This window comes from Dendrobates tinctorius, unplaced genomic scaffold (genome assembly GCF_039654945.1).
Source record: "Dendrobates tinctorius isolate UK_male_01 unplaced genomic scaffold, ASM3965494v1 ptg000132l, whole genome shotgun sequence".
NCBI classification, from domain to species: domain Eukaryota; kingdom Metazoa; phylum Chordata; class Amphibia; order Anura; family Dendrobatidae; genus Dendrobates; species Dendrobates tinctorius.
Genome location: NW_027361800.1, coordinates 4,662,871 through 4,681,385, shown reverse-complemented (window position 1 = coordinate 4,681,385; position 18,515 = coordinate 4,662,871). Strand labels below are relative to the sequence as shown.

Below are 18,515 nucleotides of genomic sequence, written 5' to 3'. Positions count from 1 at the left end.
TAATGATTTCTTCCAGGCTGCGGGGTGTGCGATGCCTAGAAGAAATTACTGCCCTTTGTCCCCATTACAATACTACCCACCTCCCATGCACGTGATGTCAGTTATGGCCCCAGAATCCTGCGCCTTGCACTCCCTCAGAAATACATACCTCATCCTTTTTTCTATGGGTGATGCATTAAGGGATCTTCTGCACAGGTGCCAGCGACTACCGCTCAAGTGAACTCCAGTGTGCGTGCTGATAAGGTACTCTCCACACTTCTTCCATGCATAGTCATCACCATGTACACATTGTTCCTAGTGTCAAAAGATTACATACATTTCATTATTACATTTCATTTTATTCTTCCTACTCCTACTCATTTCACGGGACATCTCCCCCAAACCCCGGTCCACCATAACCCAACCTCAACCCCTATCCTACCTAATATCAAAACCTTACTAACCTTATTAACATTTGTTGCACTCCTTCATCTCCATCTTTTAATTGTGCCCTCTGGAATGTATGACCTGTATGTAACAAACTTCCTTTCCTGCACAACTACTTTATGACCTACTCTTAATCTGTTGGCCCTTACTGAAACCTGGACTCAGGATTCTGACACTGTCACCCCTGCTGTCATTTCCCATGGTGGCTTACAATTCTTCCATTCCCTGAGAACCACAAACAGACCTGGTGATGGAGTCGGCATACTCCTGTCCCTACAATGCGCCTTCCAGGTCATCCCCCCAGTTCCAACACTCTCATTCCACTCTTTTGAGGTCCACACCATCAGGCTCTTCCGTTCCCTCTCCCTCAAAGTAGTGATCACATATCGGCCCCCAGGTTCACTCACCCAACTCCTTGACCATTTCTCGGCCTGGCTCCCGCACTTCATGGCCGCAGAACTAGCAACCCTTATCCTGGGAGATTTCAACATCCCCATTAAAAGCCCCACTTCCATATCTGCATCCCAGCTTCTATCACTAACCACTTCTCTAGGCCTCTCACAGCTCTCAACCTCTGAGACACACAAGGACAGTAACACCCTTGAGCTGGTCTTTGTCCAGCTCTGTTTTATCTCCTACCTAGATAGCTCCCCGCTTCCCCTCTTTGACCACAACATTCTCTTCTTCATGCTCACAATTCCTCGCCCACCCCAGCACTTGCCTACCTACCACATATTCAGAAATCTACATGCCATTAACCCTCTTACACTTTCAGACTCCCTACACTCATCACTTTCCCCAATCTCCTCTTTTTCCTGTCTTGGTCTGGATGTACACCACTACAATGACACTCTCAGAAGCAACCTTGACCAAATAGCCCCCCTCTCCCTCAGATCCTCCAAACACAGAGTAAAACAGTCCTGGCTCACATTAAAAACTCTATTTCTCCAGCGATGCTCTAGGAGTGCTGAATGCTTATGGAGAAAAACTCGCACACCAGAAGACTTCACTCACTTCAAATTTATAAGAACCTATAACTCTGCCCTCCACCTTGCAAAACAGTCCTACTTCACCACCCTGATTTCCTCACTATCAAACAACACCAAAAAACTTGTTGACACCTTTCACTCCCTCCTCAGGCCGAAAGCACAAGCCCCTATCACAGACATTTCTGCTGATGACATGGCCTCCCACTTTATAGAGAAAATAGATAGTATCCATCAGGAAATCCTCTCCCAGCCACCAAGTTCAGTGACTCCCATCCCTCCCTTCAATTCCTCTGGCTCACTCTCCACATTTGATCCCATCACAGAAGAAGTCTTCAGGCTCCTCTCTTCTTCTCGTCTGACTACATGCACTAATGACTCCATTCCCTCACATCTCCTCCAGTCTCTCTCTCCAGTCATCACAACTCACCTAACTACAATGTTTAAGCTGTCTCCTCTGGCATTTTCCCATCCTCGTCAAACAATCTATCTTTACTTCATTATTAAAGAAACCTGCCCTCGACCAATCCTGCACAAATAACTACAGACCAGTCTCCAATCTCCCCTTTATCTTTAAACTCTTGCAGCATCTTGTCTACTCCCGCTTTGACCATCCCTCCCCACTCGACAGAAACTGCACTCATCAAAGTGACCAATGAGCTTCTGACAGCAAAATGTAACAGTGACCACTCTCTGCTCATTCTTCTCAACCTTTCTGCAGCTTACGACACTGTTGACCACTGTCTTCTACTCTCTAGGCTCCAGTCACTAGGCATAAAGGACACTGCCCTCTCCTAATTCTCTTCCTATCTTTCTGACCGCTCCTTCAGTGTTTTGTTCGCTGGCTCCACTTCATCTCCTCTTCCTTTCACTGTTAAGATACCTCAGGGCTCAGTCCTTGGCCCCCTTTTCTTTTCTCTCAACATGACCCCAATTGGACAGACCATCAGCAGATTCAGCTCTCAGTACCATCTTTATGCAGCAGGCGCACTTTATGGGTGTTACGTTTGACACCAATCTCTCCTTCACCTCCCATACACAATCTCTTGCCACTTACACCTAAAGAACTTCTCTAGAATCCACCCTTTTCTCACCAAGCAAAAAGACCCTCACTGTTGCCATGATCCACTCACACCTGGACTCTGTAACGCTCTATTAATTGGCCTCCCCCTCACTCAACTTTCCCCTGTCCAGTCCGTCCTTAATGCAGCAGCCATCTTGCTAATCGGTACTCAGACGTGTCCGCTCTTAGCCAGTCGTTACACTGGCTGCCCATTCACTACAGGATCCAATTCAAAGTACTGCGCCAATCCTCTGGAATGCTCTACCCCAAGAAATTAGGACCATCGACAACTTGCAGTTTTAGGCGCTCCCTCGAAACACATTTGTTCAGAGCGACCTATCACATTCCCTAATCAAAGTCATTTTATGTGTAAGTGTGTGTGTAGCCCATTCACTATCTCTTTCTATCCCCCACTCCTTCAAGATGGCTGGACCATCATTGTAAATACACACCTGTACTTTGTATCCCCCCACCTCCTTGTAGATTCTAAGCTCTCACGAGCAGGGTCATCTTATTTTTGTCTTATTTTGCTTTAATTATTGTATTGTTAATGTTGTTACTTATGACTGTTGTGTTTGAAACTGTTAAACTGTAAAGCACTGCGGAATATGTTGGCGCTATATAAATAAAGATTATTAGCAGTATAGTATTTTGTACCATTGCGCTTAAACTGAATGACTTGGGTCAATCGTTTGGGATATGCTTCCACAAGCTTCTCACAATAGTTGGTCAGTATTTGGCCCATTATTCCTCACAAAACTGGTGTAGCTGATCCAGGCTGGTTGGTCGCCTTGTTTGCACCTGCTTTTTCAGCTTTACCCATACATTTTCAATAAGAATAAGATCAGGGATTTGTGATTGCCACTCCAAACCATTGACTTTGTTATCCTTAAGGCACTTTGTTACCATTTTGGCATTATGCTTTGGGTCATTGTCCATTTGGAAGACCCATTTCCGCCCAAGTTTTAACTTCCTGTCTGATTTCTTGAGATGTTGCTTCAGTATTGCCATATAATCTTCTTTTCTCATGATACCATCTATTTTGTCAAGTGCACAAGTCCCTCCTGCAGCAAAATAACCGTACAACATGCTGCCACCGCCACGTTTCACAGCAGAGATGGTGTTCTTAGGCTTCCAAGCTTCTCATTATGCCCAAAAAGTTAAATTTTAGTTTCATCAGATCACAGGATGTCTCCAAATATGAAGGTCTTTGATCCAGTGTGCATTTGCAAACATTAATCTGGCTTTTTTATGTTTCTTTTGGAGTAATGGCTTCTTCCTGATAGAGTGGCCTTTTATCCCATTTTGAAACAGTACTCTTTTCACTGTGGATATTGACACAATCTTACAGCTTCCACCATCATCTTTACAAGGTATTTTGCTTTTGTCCTTGGGTTGCTATGCACATGTCGGGCCAAAGCACGTTCTTCTCTGGGACAGAGAACCTGTCTCCTTCCTGAGCGGTTTGATGGCTGGACATTCACATCTTGTTTGTACTTGCGTATAATTGTTTGTACAGATGAACGAAGCATTTTCAGGTATCTTGAAATTGTACCCAAGGATGAGCCAGACTAGTGCAAGTCCACAATTCTCTTCCTGATATCTTGGCTGATTTCTATATACTTTCGCATGATGCTACATAAAGAAGCAGTGTGTTTCAGGTTTGCATTAAAATACCTCCACAGGTGTGTCTCTAATTAATTTAGATGTAGCCAAAAAACCACCAATAATCAGAAGCTTGCAAACACATGACATCATCATATGGGTAGTCCAGAATTATTTCAAGGCATAGCAATCTTAGTGTATGTAAACTTTTGACTTTGCAGTAAGTAAAAAAAAATGCCGTAAAACATTTTCTATCTATCATTATTCTGGCATTTATCAAATATTAGCAATTATCGTGATCCCAATTGACCAAAAACAGAAAAGATTTATTCTGATTTCATATCAGATATTGAGAAAAACATGCATATGTGTCTTTTTTATAGTGTATGTAAACTGGTTTCAACTGTAGGTGACACTGCTACTACTGTTTATACAGTATCACCTATATACCATATATAGTAGCAGCGTTGGACTGGAGCACCCTAGGCCCACCAGAGAAAATCATTCTTGGTGCCCACTATGTAACTACATAGAAATAAATACAAGACCACCAATTGTGTGGTAAAACACGCTAACATCAGGGTATAATATAAGGTAGTACACATCTTAATTATGTAGCAGTGGTTGGGGTAGCCCCCTCATAGAATATAAAGTAGCCCCCTCATAGAATATAATGTAGCTTCCCTCATGGAATATAATGCAGACCCACTTATAGAATATAATGCAGCCCCCTCACAGAATATAATGCAGCCCCCCTCATAGGGTATAATGCAGCCCCTCCACAGAATATAGTGCAACCCCCTCATAAGGTATAATGCAGCCCTCCCATAGAACATAATGTAGCACCCTCATAGGGTATAATGCAGCCCCCCTCATATAGTATAATGCAGCCACTCCACAGAATGCAGTGCAACCCCCTCATAAGGTGTAATGCAGCCCCCCAGAATATAATGTAGCCCCCTGAGAGAATATTTCAGCCCCCACACAGAATATAATGCAGCCCCCACCCCCGCAGAATATAATGTAGGCCCTTCATAAAGTATAACACAGCCCCCTAATATAGTATAATGCGGTCCCCCTCATAGGGTATAATGCAACCCCTTTCATAGGGTATGATGCAGCCCCCTTCATAGAGTATAATGCAGCCACACTCAAAAGGTATAATGCTGCCCCCCTCCACCTCCATCATTGTTCTCCTGTCCACCCCATCATTGTCCTTATCACCACCTCCATCATTGCCTTCTCACCCACTACCCCTATTATTGCCCATTCCAACACTTCTATCATAGCCTCCTCCCCACCAATATTGTCCTTTCCACCACTACCATCATTGCCTCCCCCCACAACCATCATTGCTTCCACCCCACAACCATCATTGCTTTCTCCCCCACCACCCCATCATTGCCCATTCCAACACCTCCATCATTGCCTCCCCCCACAACCATCATTGCTTTCTCCCCCACCACCCCATCATTGCCCATTCCAACACCTCCATCATTGCCTCCCCCACCACCATCATTGTCCTTTCCATGACGTCATCCAGCTGCGCTGAGTCAGACAGGAAGCACCGGGAAAGAAGGGGCCCACCTCCGGCTTTACACGCAGGCAGTGTTAGCCTCAGCCTGCGGCTAACACTGCCCACTAATAAAGTGAAATGGTATTCACTCCTCTCCACGCCTATGGGGGCATGGGGAAGTGTGAATATTCATTTCATTTTAGCAGCGGGGACAGAATCCTGTCTCCAGTTGTTGCTCCACTGAGGGCTAGTTCCCCTGACTCAGGGGCCCCATAACTGCTGAGTGTGCCGCTATTAGCGACACATCACTGGCTGTGGCTCCTGGAGCAGTGGGGGCCCTAGGCAGCTGCTGGACAGTATGCCAGCAGGTGTCATTGCCTGGGCCCAACGGTGAATCCTCCGGTTCTCGAGTGGGCCAGTACGACCCTGTACAGTAGTCACAAAATAACAAATATAATGTATGTACAGCAGTCTCAATGTCATATTCAGCAGTTGCGGTCTCCTATATGATATACAGTGAAGAGCAAAAGGGTAACAATATTTTGAACTTTTGACTTTCAGGCTCCATATCTCATTATTCACTTCGGCTTTGAACTTGAGACTGCCTTCATTTGATAGACAATCATCTTGGACATTTCATACATAAATTTGACTTGCAACTATTTAGTTTTGCAGATACTTGGCATGTCACTGCATTTTTACTGTTTTGCTCCTAAAGACCTAAATTTAAATTTTTATTATTTTGTTAGTATTTTGTATATCCACCTTTGGCCTTCAACACTGCCTGAATCCTTCTGTGCATGCTCTCGATCAGATTTAAACATGTGTGACGATCTGGGAAGCATGGTTTGTTTTTTTTTAGTTCTTATATAATGGATCTAAGGGAGGGGATGAGAGTTATTTGCTCAGGGAAGCCAAATTTTTATAAATTTTTCGTGCGTACGACTTTCCCAACTGGTCAATTCCTCTAGGCGGTGTACATCGTGCACTTTAGTTACCCATTCAATCAGTGTAGGTGGGGACCTCTGTCTCCAATGCGTCAAGATCAAGTACTTCGCTACAGCCAACAGGAGGGGAAGTAAATCATGCTTTTTGGGAAGATATGTTTTCGAGGGGAGTGAGAGCAAAATTTCTTGAGGAGTTAAGTCTCTTTTTATTAAATGTAAGCGACGAAGATAATTGTTTAAATCTGCTCAATAATTTGAGATGATTGGGCACTGCCAAAAAATATGAAATAGGGATCCTACTGATTTTGAACATCTCCAACAAAGTGAGGAGTCAGTCAGACCCAGGTGAAAAAGTCTCTCCGGTGTTCTATACCAGCGTTAAAGAATTTTAAAAGCATTTCCCTGCAGCAGGATACACCTTGAGAATCCATGAGAATTACTCAATATTTGCTTAATTTCTTTAGGGGAAAATGAAAGCTTTAGTTCCTTTTCCCAGGAAAATAGAGCGGTTTGAAAAGGGTGGGGGACCTAATTAGATTTGTATAACTTTTTGAGATAAGTTTGGGAATTGATGACTTCAGCCCAACCAGGAACTCCAACCAGAGCCATTCCGAGTTTGATTTTAATTCAGCCCTGAACTTCTTCATAATATGACTAACATGATGTTTTTGAAGAAAATTAGAGGGGCGCTTTTTAGCCTCACTTGGCCTTGAGTCAATATAGGGCACTTGATTGTCGAGGAGGAGAGAGATTGAGAGGTTGGGCAAAGTATCCCAGAGTCCATAAGCATCTACATAATTAGGGTCCAATAACCACGGTATAATTTTTAGTGGTATATCTTTTAAGAATAAACAATTGGGAATTAAGCTTGGGACAAGGGATCGCCTGATGTCTAATGTATTTAAAGTACTGTATATACTCGTGTATAAGCCGACCCGTGTATAAGCCGACCCCCCCTAATTTTGGCTCAAAAAACTGGGAAAATGTATTGACTCGCGTATAAGCCGAGGGTGCACAGTGAGTGGCCCCAGATAATGCTGCAGTGAGTGGCCCCAGATAATGTTGCACAGTGAGTGGCCCCAGATAATGCTGCACAGTGAGTGGCCCCAGATAATGCTGCACAGTGAGTGGCCGCAGCTTTGCTGCACAGTGAGTGGCCCCAGATAATGCTGCACAGTGAGTGGCCCCAGATAATGCTGCACAGTGAGTGGCCCCAGATAATGCTGCACAGTGAGTGACCCCAGATAATGCTGCACAGTGAGTGGCCCCAGATAATGCTGCACAGTGAGTGGCCCCAGATAATGCTGCACAGTGAGTGGCCCCAGATAATGCTGCACAGTGAGTGGCCCCAGATAATGCTGCACAGTGAGTGGCCCCAGATAATGCTGCACAGTGAGTGGCCCCAGATAATGCTGCACAGTGTGTGGCCCCATCATATTGCTGCTGCTGCCGCTGCCTCCGATACAAAAAAAAATGTATACTCACCTTCGTCGCTGCCCCCTGCTCATCAGCGTTGCGGGCTCTGCAGTGACTGTGCAGGCAGAGGGCACGATCGTGCCCTCTGACCTGAATGTCACTGCAGAGGACGCAAGACAACAGAGCGCAGGGACAGGTTAATATGCCTCACCCCCGTTCATACTCACCCAGTCCTGGCGCTTGTCTCTGCAGCTCCCCTGCTTGCTCCATGTTGTCAGCGCTGCTCTCTTCCTGCTTCAGCGGTCACGTGGTACCGCTCATTAAATATGTGCATATTTAATGAGCGGGTACCATTTGACAGCTGAAGCAGGAAGAGAGCAGCGCTGACAACATGGAACAAGCAGGGGAGCTGCAGAGAAGGGTGAGTATGATCTGACACCCCCACTACCCCGCCGATCCCCCCGATATATGACTCATGTTTAAGCCGAGAGAGGGACTTTCAGCCCCAAAAAATGGGCTGAAAAAATCAGCTTATATGTGGCGCCCCTGAGGCTCAGTCGCCACAGAGGTACTGCACTTCCTCCTGAGGTGTGGTGTCCCTCCATCCAGGTAAGGTGGAGACTCCTGACCACACTCCAACACCTGCACCCCACACCACAAAGTACTGTAGCAAAGCACCTTTGGTGGCTCCCTGCTTGGAACACGAAACGTGCTGGGAGGTGGGTGGAGTTAATTTACATTACAAGGAACGGGAAGAGTTTAGAACAGTCGGTCAGTTGATTAGAGAGCTGGAGAGAAGATCCCCGGAGAGAGGGATAGATGGATGGAAGTGCTGCAGCAGATCCCAGTGACCTGGGTCTGCTGGCACGGGAAAGGAATAGAGAGCGCAACATAGACTGAAAGCCTGATTCTCCATAGAAAGAAAGGATTAGTACGGAACGTGAGGAGTAAAAGAGAACAGAGGACGTGGGTTAGAGGAGAACCCTTCCTAGAAGTTCTAAGAGCAAGGCCGGGGCCCGGTCCCCGAGGTTGTATGGATACTAATGGTCCTGCAGCAAACACCGGAGGAATAGCAGTAGTGACCACTTTATTCCCACACAAAACTTGGGGGCACAACAGCAACTGGATAGTGAGCCGGGACTTAGTAGCAGGCTACAGCTGTCTGCCATACAAATAGAGTTCATAGGAACATCTGACAGGAGGAACTCCAGTGTAACTCAGTTCTAGGAGTACTTCATCTAAAGGCGCTATAAGAGGCGACGTTCAGAAAGGCACATGTTGGCGGAGTGTTGTAAAGGAGTATTCCATCTGGCCTAGAGGTTGACTGAGTCCCTGACCCGGAGGACACGGCGCGGAGGCAGGCACCTGTTTGCACAACAGACTGTGAGTAAAGCTTTGGAACTGCATGCTCTGGTGTCCTCCACTTATTCCTGCGCCAACACACCCGGCACTGCTACATCTTGGTGCTTGACATTGCCTCACCTACGCCTTCCCTTGGCCTCTACATCTACACTGCCCTGGGACTACAGCTCCACCTGTGGGGAGCTATAACACCTTTGCTGCGCCATACCATAAGTCCCAGAGGATCTGCATGCAGCGTCGGCTTAACACCTCCCTTGCCGAACACCACAGGTGGCATCATGAACTATTCATTTCAACTACGTTTCACCATTCAATCTCCCTTTTACTTGGGCGCCCAGGGCCATGGACTGGGTCACCACTGCTGTGACATTCCCATCTGAGAGACTGGCCCGGTACCAAGTACCCCACAGCCCTGGGAGGGCGACCAATATACATGAGCATATACGTTAATTATATCCAACGTTTGAGGAGGGGGAGCTGCGGATGACCATAAATTGATTTCTCCTTTTTTCCCTAATAAGATGAATTCTAGGTTAGAACTTGAATTTTCTGAATTGCTTTTGATCAGTTTTATCCAACGAGCAAGGTGTATGGCGTTGTAATACATTTTGAGGTCAGGGAGTCCCAGACCTCCGACTCCCTTTGGCAGTATTAAAATTTTTTATGGAATTCTTCCCCTTCTATTTATCCATACAAAGTTTGTGATTAGTTGATTCGCGGTAAGAAAGAACGAGTTGGGGAGAGGAATAGGGACCATGTTCATAACGTAGAAAATTGTGGGGAATATATAAGACTTTATCACGTTTATTCTACCTAACCAAGATAAGTACGGGAGGTTATATTTATTGAGTAAAGTTTTTATTTTCTCCAACAGAGGTAAGAAGTTGTGTTTATATAGGGAAGAGGGGTCTGTGGTTAAAAAGATCCCTAGGTATTTAAGTTTATCTCGGGCCACTTAAAGGGGGTCTCGCGTTTAAGTGATAAGACTTCTGCGTCAGAAGCCGAAACATTCAGGCTGAGTTCACACGTGGCGTTTTTTTTGCGTTTCCGCGGCGGTTTTAACCGCGCGATTTTGCCGCGAAAACGCGAAAAATAAGCATCCCATGCATTCCTATGGGATTCCGCAATGCTGTGCTAATGCTGCGGTTTTTACCGCGGCGGAATTGCTTCGCGGTAAAAACCGCAGCATGCTCATTAATTTGCGGAATCGCGGCGATCCCGCACCCATAGGAATGCATTGTTCCGCTTAGTTCCCGCATGTGGCTGTGCACACCATGCGGAAAGTAAGCAGAACAATTGCGGATGGTACCCACGGTCTGGAGGAGAGGAGACTGTCCCTGTAAAAAATAGAATTTAAAAATAAAAAATATTGTTATTCTTACCTTCCGGCGTCCCGCGCAGACTTCCCGCCTCTCTCCACGCTCCCGGTCCCAGTAATCCTTTGCGAAAATGCCCACGATGGCGTCTGTTCTCGCGGGATCGCGAAGTCTCGACGTCATCGCGAATTACCGCGAGACATTGCGATCCCGCGAGAACGGACGCCATCGCGGGCATTTTCGCAAAGAATTACTGGGAATGGCTGCGCGGGACGTCGGAGGGTAAGAATAATACCATTTTTTATTTTACATTCTATCTCTTACTACTGATGCTGCATAGGCGGCCTCAGTAGTAAAAAGTTGGTCACACTCGTCAAACACTATGTTTGACGAGTGTGAGCAACCTGTCAATCAGTTCTCCAAGCGATGCTACAGATTGCTTGGAAAACGCTAGTATTCTGCAAGCTAATTACACTTGCAAAACGCTAGTTTTTCCGCTGGAAAATCGTGGGAATTTAAAATGCGATTTTCCCGAGGACTGGAATTCCGGAATTCTCGCGGTAATTTCCGCGAGAGTTCCGGTACGTGTGCACTTAGCCTCATAGCTTCTGACTTGCCCATATTTATTTTAAAGTTAGATACAATCCCAAAATCTTCAAGCATAGACAAGAGTTTGGGGAAAGCTGTTTTGGGGTTTGAAGTCAGAATTAGAAGGTCGTCGGCAAAGGCAGCCGTCTTGATTTCCAGGCGCCCTACTTGAAGACCTTTTATATCTACCTCTTGTCTAATTTTCTGGATCAAGGTTTCCATTACTAAGACGAAAAGGGTAGGGGAAAGAGGACAGCCCTGTCTAGTTACATTTTTTTTTATCTCCAGAGGATCCGAAAATATCCCGTTCACCATGACCTTAGCAGTTGGAGCCGCGTAAAGAGTCATAATAGCATCTATGAAGGGGGGAGGGAAAGCAAATTTCTGCAAGGTACTCAACATGTTGTTCCAGCTAATTCTGTCAAAAGCCTTCTCGGCATCGGTTGACAGAATGGAGAGGGGAATCCCTAAGCATCTAGCATAAGCTATAGCATGGAGGATTCTTGTGGAATTATCTTTACCCTCTCTCCCCCTAACAAAACCAACTTGGTCAGGGTGAACTAGCTTGTCTAGAATACAATTGACTCTAGAAGCTAATATTTTTGCCCACAATTTTATATCGGTATTGAGTAACGAGATAGGACAGTAAATACTGCAAAGGCTGTCATCTTTCCCCTCTTTTGGGATAATAGCAATATAAGCTTCCAATGTCTCCCGAGATGGGAGCTTCCCTTCAAGAAAAGAGCTGAAAAGATTAACTAAATGTGGTAGGAGGATATCTGAGAATTTTTTATAATAGATAACCGAAAAACCATCTGGGCCCGGGGATTTACCATTTGGGATGGTTTGCAGAGTTTCCTTGACTTCCTTGATTGACAGTTTGGAAAGTAGGACTTCTCTATCTTTAGGAAGGATTTTTGGGAGGGAGAGAAGGCCCAAAAAGTTTTGCATTTTTGTAGCAGCAGAAGAGCAGTCACTCATAGAACTATGCGGTTCTAGGTTATAAAGTGCTTCATAGTATTGCCTGAAGGCCTCAGCAATCTCGTCAGAACTGTTTACTTTTTTGTTTGCATTAGTGTGTGTGCTTCTTATAAACTTTTTTCCTTTTGTTTTTTAAGTATTTGTGTTGTTAATGTACTACTTTTGTTTCCATGTAAGTAGAAACGGTGTCTACGATGCATAAATAACTTTGTGGATCTCTTGTTGAGTAGATCTTCGAGTTTGTTGCGGAGGGAGGTGAGGTCCTGGCAAGAATTCTGCAAACCAGATTTCTTGTGAATTCTCTCTGCTGCACTAAACTGGTGCAAGAGAGACATAATTTCCTTATGTCTCTGTTTTTTAGTGTTAGGCTGAGTTCACACATGGCGTTTTTTTCGCGTTTCCGCGGCGGTCTTAACCGCGCGATTTTGCCGCGAAAACGCGAAAAATAAGCATCCCATGCATTCCTATGGGATTCCGCAATGCTGTGCTAATGCTGCGGTTTTTACCGCGGCGGAATCGCTTCGCGGTAAAAACCGCAGCATGCTCATTAATTTGCGGAATCGCGGCGATCCCGCACCCATAGGAATGCATTGTTCCGCTTATTTCCCGCATGTGGCTGTGCACACCATGCGGAAAGTAAGCAGAACAATTGCGGATGGTACCCATGGTCCGGAGGAGAGAAGACTGTCCTCTGGGCTTTGGGTACCATATCCCTGTAAAAAATAGAATTTAAAATAAAAAATATTGTTATTCTCACCCTCCGACATCCCGCGCAGCCTTCCCGCTTCTCTCCACGCTCTCGTTCCCAGTAGTCCTTTGCGAAAATGCTCGCGATGACGTCCCTTCTCGCGGGATCGCGAAGTCTCGCGGTCATTCGCGCGACGTCAACGTGAATTACCGCGAGACGTCGCGATCCCGCGAGAACTGACGTCATCGCGGGCATTTTCGCAAAGGATTACTGGGAACGGATGAGCGGGACGTCGGAGGGTGAGAATAACACCGTTTTTTATTTTTTTTTTTACATTCTATCTTTTACTACTGATGCCGCATAGGCGGCCTCAGTAGTAAAAAGTTGGTCACACTTGTCAAACACTATGTTTGACGAGTGTGACCAACCTGTGAATCAGTTCTCCAAGCGATGCTACAGATCGCTTGGAAAACGCTAGCATTTTGCAAGCTAATTATGCTTGCAAAATGCTAGTTTTTCCGCGGGAATTTAAAATGCGATTTTCCCGCGGACTGGAATTCCGGAATTCTCGCGGTAATTTCCGCAAGAGTTCCGGTACGTGTACACTTAGCCTAAGAGCTAATTGAGATAAGTTCTCCCCTGAGAACTGCCTTATGTGTCTCCCAAACCATAGGTGTGGGTTGGCCCTCTTTGATATTTATAATAAAAAACCTGGTAATGACTTTTTTTAATATCTCCACTTTCCTAGGGTTCTCTAATAGTGATTTGTTCAATCGCCAGGTTATTGCAGCTCGGGGCAGGGTGGTAATAACAATATCCATATAAACAGGGGCATGGTCCGATATGGTGAACAAACCTATCCAGGAGGACTTAACTAGCTGTAGTGCTTGTGCCTGAACTAGAAGGAGGTCCATTCGATGATATGAGTCATGGGAGGGGGAGTAAAATGTGAAATCTTTTGTGGTAGGATGAAAAGTACACCATTGGTCTATTAAGTGGAGAGAGTTAAATTTTGACATGAGTTTTTTTTCTCAATCTCAAAGAAATGGAAGAAGAGCCACTGGAGGCATCAGCAGACCTTCTTTAAATAGATGTAGTGTATCAAGTGTTTTGTTAATCCATTGTACCTGATGAGAGTTGGGAGTGTACAGATTAGCAAAGGTTACCATCGTATTGGCCAGGTGCCATTTTACAAAAATAAATCTACCCTCTTGATCGCATAAACTGTCTTTGTATGTAAATGGAGTACCTTTTTTAAGTGTCACACTAACACCTTTAGAGGAAGATGAATTACAGCTGTTGTACCAGGTAGGGAAAGAAGATAAGGCCATGTTAGGAACTTTACCCTGTTTAAAGTGGGTTTCTTGAATGAAAGCTATCTGTGTTTTCTGTTTTTTTAGGAGCGTAAGAATTTGGCCACGTTTAGCGGGGGAATTGATCCCCTTAACATTAAAGGACGCCACAGTGATCGAGCCCAAAATCACCCAACTAGCCATAATCAGCGTGTGTCCCGCAGCCCCCCTTCCCGTCCAAGCAGCTGAAGAGAGAACAAAAATAAGTGAACAATGAACTATTTACAGACAACCACTCGCCTATCACAGGGGGGCTTCACATAACCAAAACATAGGCGAGGAAGTCCAAGTTGTGATCTTGTAGCGTATATTTTTTTTTTTTAAAGATGCAACCAAAAGAAAGTCCACTGAAGAAAAATTATCCACAAGCCGTGTACGCTAGGTTTGCGGAGATTCATCAAGTCCGGTCCATGACCGAGATAATGCTAAAGAGGGGTCACAGAAGATAGGCTCCATTCTTTAAAAAAATCCATAGAAACTCATTCTCCTCAAAGTCTCCAAGATACAGAAACAGTAACGAGATAGAGATCAAACCGGGTGTTTCTTAGGGACCACTTTTTTGTGCTTTGGTGAAGCATGCTTCTTTTTTAGAGACCAATCCTGTGGCTTTGTTAACTGGGGTAGTCTCCAATTCGTGTCGATCGGCATCCAGGAGGGAACATCTATTGGAGAGACCCCCAACGTCTCCCAAGCATTTTTTAGATTGTCCGGAGTACGCACTGAGACTTGTCGATCTCCAACGTTGATGGCAAGACCAAAAGGATATAGCCATTTGTAGGACAAACCTTTCGCTTTCAGTTCTGACAGGAGAGGCTTGAGGATCCGTCTCTTGGTGAGCGTTGAAGGGGCTATGTCCTGAAAGAGTTGAATTTGAAAGTTGTCATATAGGATTGAATCTTGTTCTCTAGTGCTCGCTAGAATAGCAGCTGTGTCAACGTAGCTGAGAAGACCTCAAATAATATCTCTGGGGGGTTCATTAGGTTTCGGCTTTGGTCTCAATGCACGGTGCACCCGTTCAATAGTGATAGAGATCGCTCTTTCCTGGCCGAGAAGGTTAGCAAAGATCTCTTTGTAGACTTTTTCCAGGGACTCTCGTGCATAGGATTCTGGAATACCTCTCAGGCGAATGTTTTTCCTCCTACTTCTATTTTCCTTGTCCTCTACAGCCAATAAGGCTGTATTTATGTGCTGTTGCTGTTGTAGGACCTGTTCATGTAGGCAGTTTATAACATCTACCTCATCAGTTTTAGCGGATTCGAGCATTTCTACTCTTTGTCCCAGGTGTTGCAGATCCGAGCTCATTCCAGAGATCTCATCGAGAATTGATTTCATGTTTTGGGCCATTAGTTTTTTCATGAAGGCCCTAGAGATCGGTGCAGTATCCTCAAGAGTGGAGTCGCAATCTGAACCCTCACCACTGTATTCAGACTCTTCCATATTGTCGATTGAGTCTGATTGTTTAGGAGCGTGTTTTGAAGGGGTATGAGCGGTGTCTGAACGTTTCCTTAGGTATTTTTCTAGACCTCCACGTGCACTGCGCTTACATTCGTCGGCGGTGGACTTGATTGTTTGTTTTTCACGCTCTTTTTGTGTATTATCCATGGGGGTGCTACTTTTAGCATGTTAGGCTATCATCACAACTTGGACATGAAAGAGTGAGATTAATTGAGTATCTTGCAGAAGATTAACTTGGCGTAGCACATTTGATAATGAATTTAGAGGAAAAAAAGTAAAAAATAAATAAATGAAAATAGTTAAAAGAAAATAAATTCACAGTATGGCCACTAGATGGGGCTGTTGAGATAATTGTATTTAGTTTCGCTTTCTTAGCACAGTCCCTTTCAGTTTTGAGAGGGAAAAAAAATGAGAAAAAAAGGGAAAAAAAAAACCCTTGTCAATGCAGGCTAAATTGAATTATGGGGTTAAAAGTGTGGAGGGGAGTGGGTTAGGGGCTTCAGCCCGTTCTTATCTGTTCCCAGGGACAGTAAAGGATCCAGTGCCCAGACCTTCACACAGCCCATTCCTCCTACTCAGCTGCCGTCTGCAGATGGATCTGGAGCCGAGTCTGTGCAGCCACTACAGACAGTCTCTCAGCCAGGGCTTCCCACCTGATCTCTCACCTTCTCCGTGCCTTCCTCCTATCCACCGCCTCCCTGGTCCTCTGCTACAGGTCACTGTTCACAAACGCTGCGACCAGCAGGCACCAGGGCGGTCGCTCACTGCAGCAAATCTCTTCACCCAGGCAGGAATCAGAAAGCAGCCACAGGGAGATCCGAAGAGCACTCCTCACAGACCCGGCCCTCCTGCACGCTGTAAGTCTTTATTGGCCTCGGGGGTCCACGTTGCCTTCCAAACTTGGTGAGGGGTGGGGGGATTCAAAATTTATCGATCTGCAGCTGTTGTTTCAGGAAAATTAGTAGCTTGGAGCCGGAAGCAGGATCAACATGCGACCATCTCCTTTGCTGCCCAGGCCACGCCCCGATGAAATCATTTTTCAAGATGTTAATGCATCCTTCCACAGAGCAAAAACTGAAAACATTCCTTGAAAAAAAGACACATAAGGTCAATGTCATGGACTGCAAATAGTCCGAATCTCAATCCAATTGAAAATCTTTGGAGGAAGTTGAAGAAAATGGTCCATGACAAGGCTCTAACCTGCAAAGCTGATCTGGCAACAGCAATCAGAGAAAGTTGGAGCCAGATTGATGAAGAGTACTGTGTGACACTCATTAAATCCATGCCTCAGAGACTGCAAGCTGTTATAAAAGCCAGAGGTGGTGCAACAAAATACTAGTGATGTGTTGGAGTGTTTTTTGTGGGTTTGTTTTTCGTGATTCCATAATTTTTTCCTCAGAATTGAGTGATTCCATAATTTTTCCCCTTTGCTTGGTTTAAAAAGTAACCATTACTGACTACCACATATTTTGTTCTTGATTTCTTTTAGTGTTTCTTAAAGCCAGAAAGTTGCTATTTGAGTTGACTTTAGTTTTGTGCTATGTCTGTGATTTGATTTTTTTTCTGCAAAATTAAACAACTGAATGCATGAACATCCACCAAGGCCGGTGATTCCATAATTTTTGCCAGGGGTTGTAGATTGTTACATATATATATATATATATATATATATGTAACAAAGTCACTGGTAAAGTACTAGAGGGGAGATATGTGTCACTGTGCTTAATAATGTCAGTGATGTGAAACCCAGAATATTTTCCTCCAGCGCACTAAGTGCCATGAGGGGTTAAGCTAATTTTCACAATGGGCTGTCTTTTATGTGGACATCCATAGAGCACTTGTGGTCTGGGACTTAAATAGCTGTGCTGCACAGGAAGTCTTTGATCACCAGGGCTAGAGAGAGGATCTCTACTGGTTTGTGTCCTGAGGAGGAAAGACTGAACCTGTGTTTCTCCAGAGCGGACTGCTACCTGCAAACATATGGACTGTGTTACAGCATTTTGTTTTCTTAGTTGTTTTTCTGTTTTTGCCTGAAGGGATGTGTTTACTTTCCCCTTCTTCTTGGTTTATGCCACCATATAATAAACCAACTGAAGATTTGAAGAGACAGTGTTCCTGTTTTCTACCTCTGTGTACCACTGAGCGAGATGAACTACCACAATATTAAATAAATATATAGTGACAAAATCACTGGTAAAGTGCTGAAGGGGAGGTAATGGCAAAACTCAGAGTAATTTCCTACAGCACACTACGTGCTGTGAGGTTTAAGTAAAGTTGCATAAATGGGCTGGTTTTCTGTGGACATCAGAGTGGGTGGGAGAATGTCCACCTTATCTCCACCTGCAGAGCTGACAGGACCTGTGTGATGTCACAGTCATGTGTTCAGTCACATGGGGGAAGAGTCACATGGTCTGGGGCTTAAGTGGCTTGGCTTCAGAGGCAGTCTTTGGTCAGCAAGACTAGAGAGAGGATTGTGTCTTGTGGAAGAAAGACTGAATCTATGTTGCTCCAGAGCGGGATGTTACCAGCAACACTTAGTGTCAGGATCCTGACAGCGCCAGCATGCAGCCTCCGCTGAGCAGGGACTCAACAGTGTTGTATGGGTCCCGGGGACGGTAGCAGCTGGAAAGTACAGACGCACAGGACCTGCACGCTGAAGTATTAGCAAGCAGGCACGGGACCTACGGTCATGTGACCACAAGCGGGCGGGGCTTAGCATCCTGCTTGCTAAGATGGAAGAACACTCAGAGTCAGGGAAACCAGAGATCATACACAATACGGGTGAACGAGGTACAGGAGGGACAAGCAGATGGG

The 18,515-nt window shown here is 45.1% G+C and overlaps 2 long non-coding RNA genes across 2 annotated transcripts in view; one reads left to right on the top strand and one right to left on the bottom strand.

Moving 5' to 3' along the window:
- The window catches only part of LOC141048051 (uncharacterized), a 63,869-nt gene extending 47,393 nt beyond the window's left edge, over positions 1 to 16,476 (bottom strand). The window contains exons 1-2 of the long non-coding RNA XR_012219953.1: positions 16,367 to 16,476; positions 149 to 294 (exon numbers count right to left, since the gene is read on the bottom strand). This is a non-coding gene — a long non-coding RNA (uncharacterized lncRNA). The remainder of the gene's footprint in view (positions 1 to 148; positions 295 to 16,366) is intronic.
- Positions 16,477 to 16,485: 9 nt separating this feature from the next.
- On the top strand, positions 16,486 to 17,299 carry LOC141048050 (uncharacterized). The gene is made up of 2 exons (XR_012219952.1): positions 16,486 to 16,558; positions 16,655 to 17,299. It is a non-coding gene; the product is annotated as an uncharacterized lncRNA (long non-coding RNA).
- The last annotated feature ends 1,216 nt before the right edge of the window (positions 17,300 to 18,515 follow it).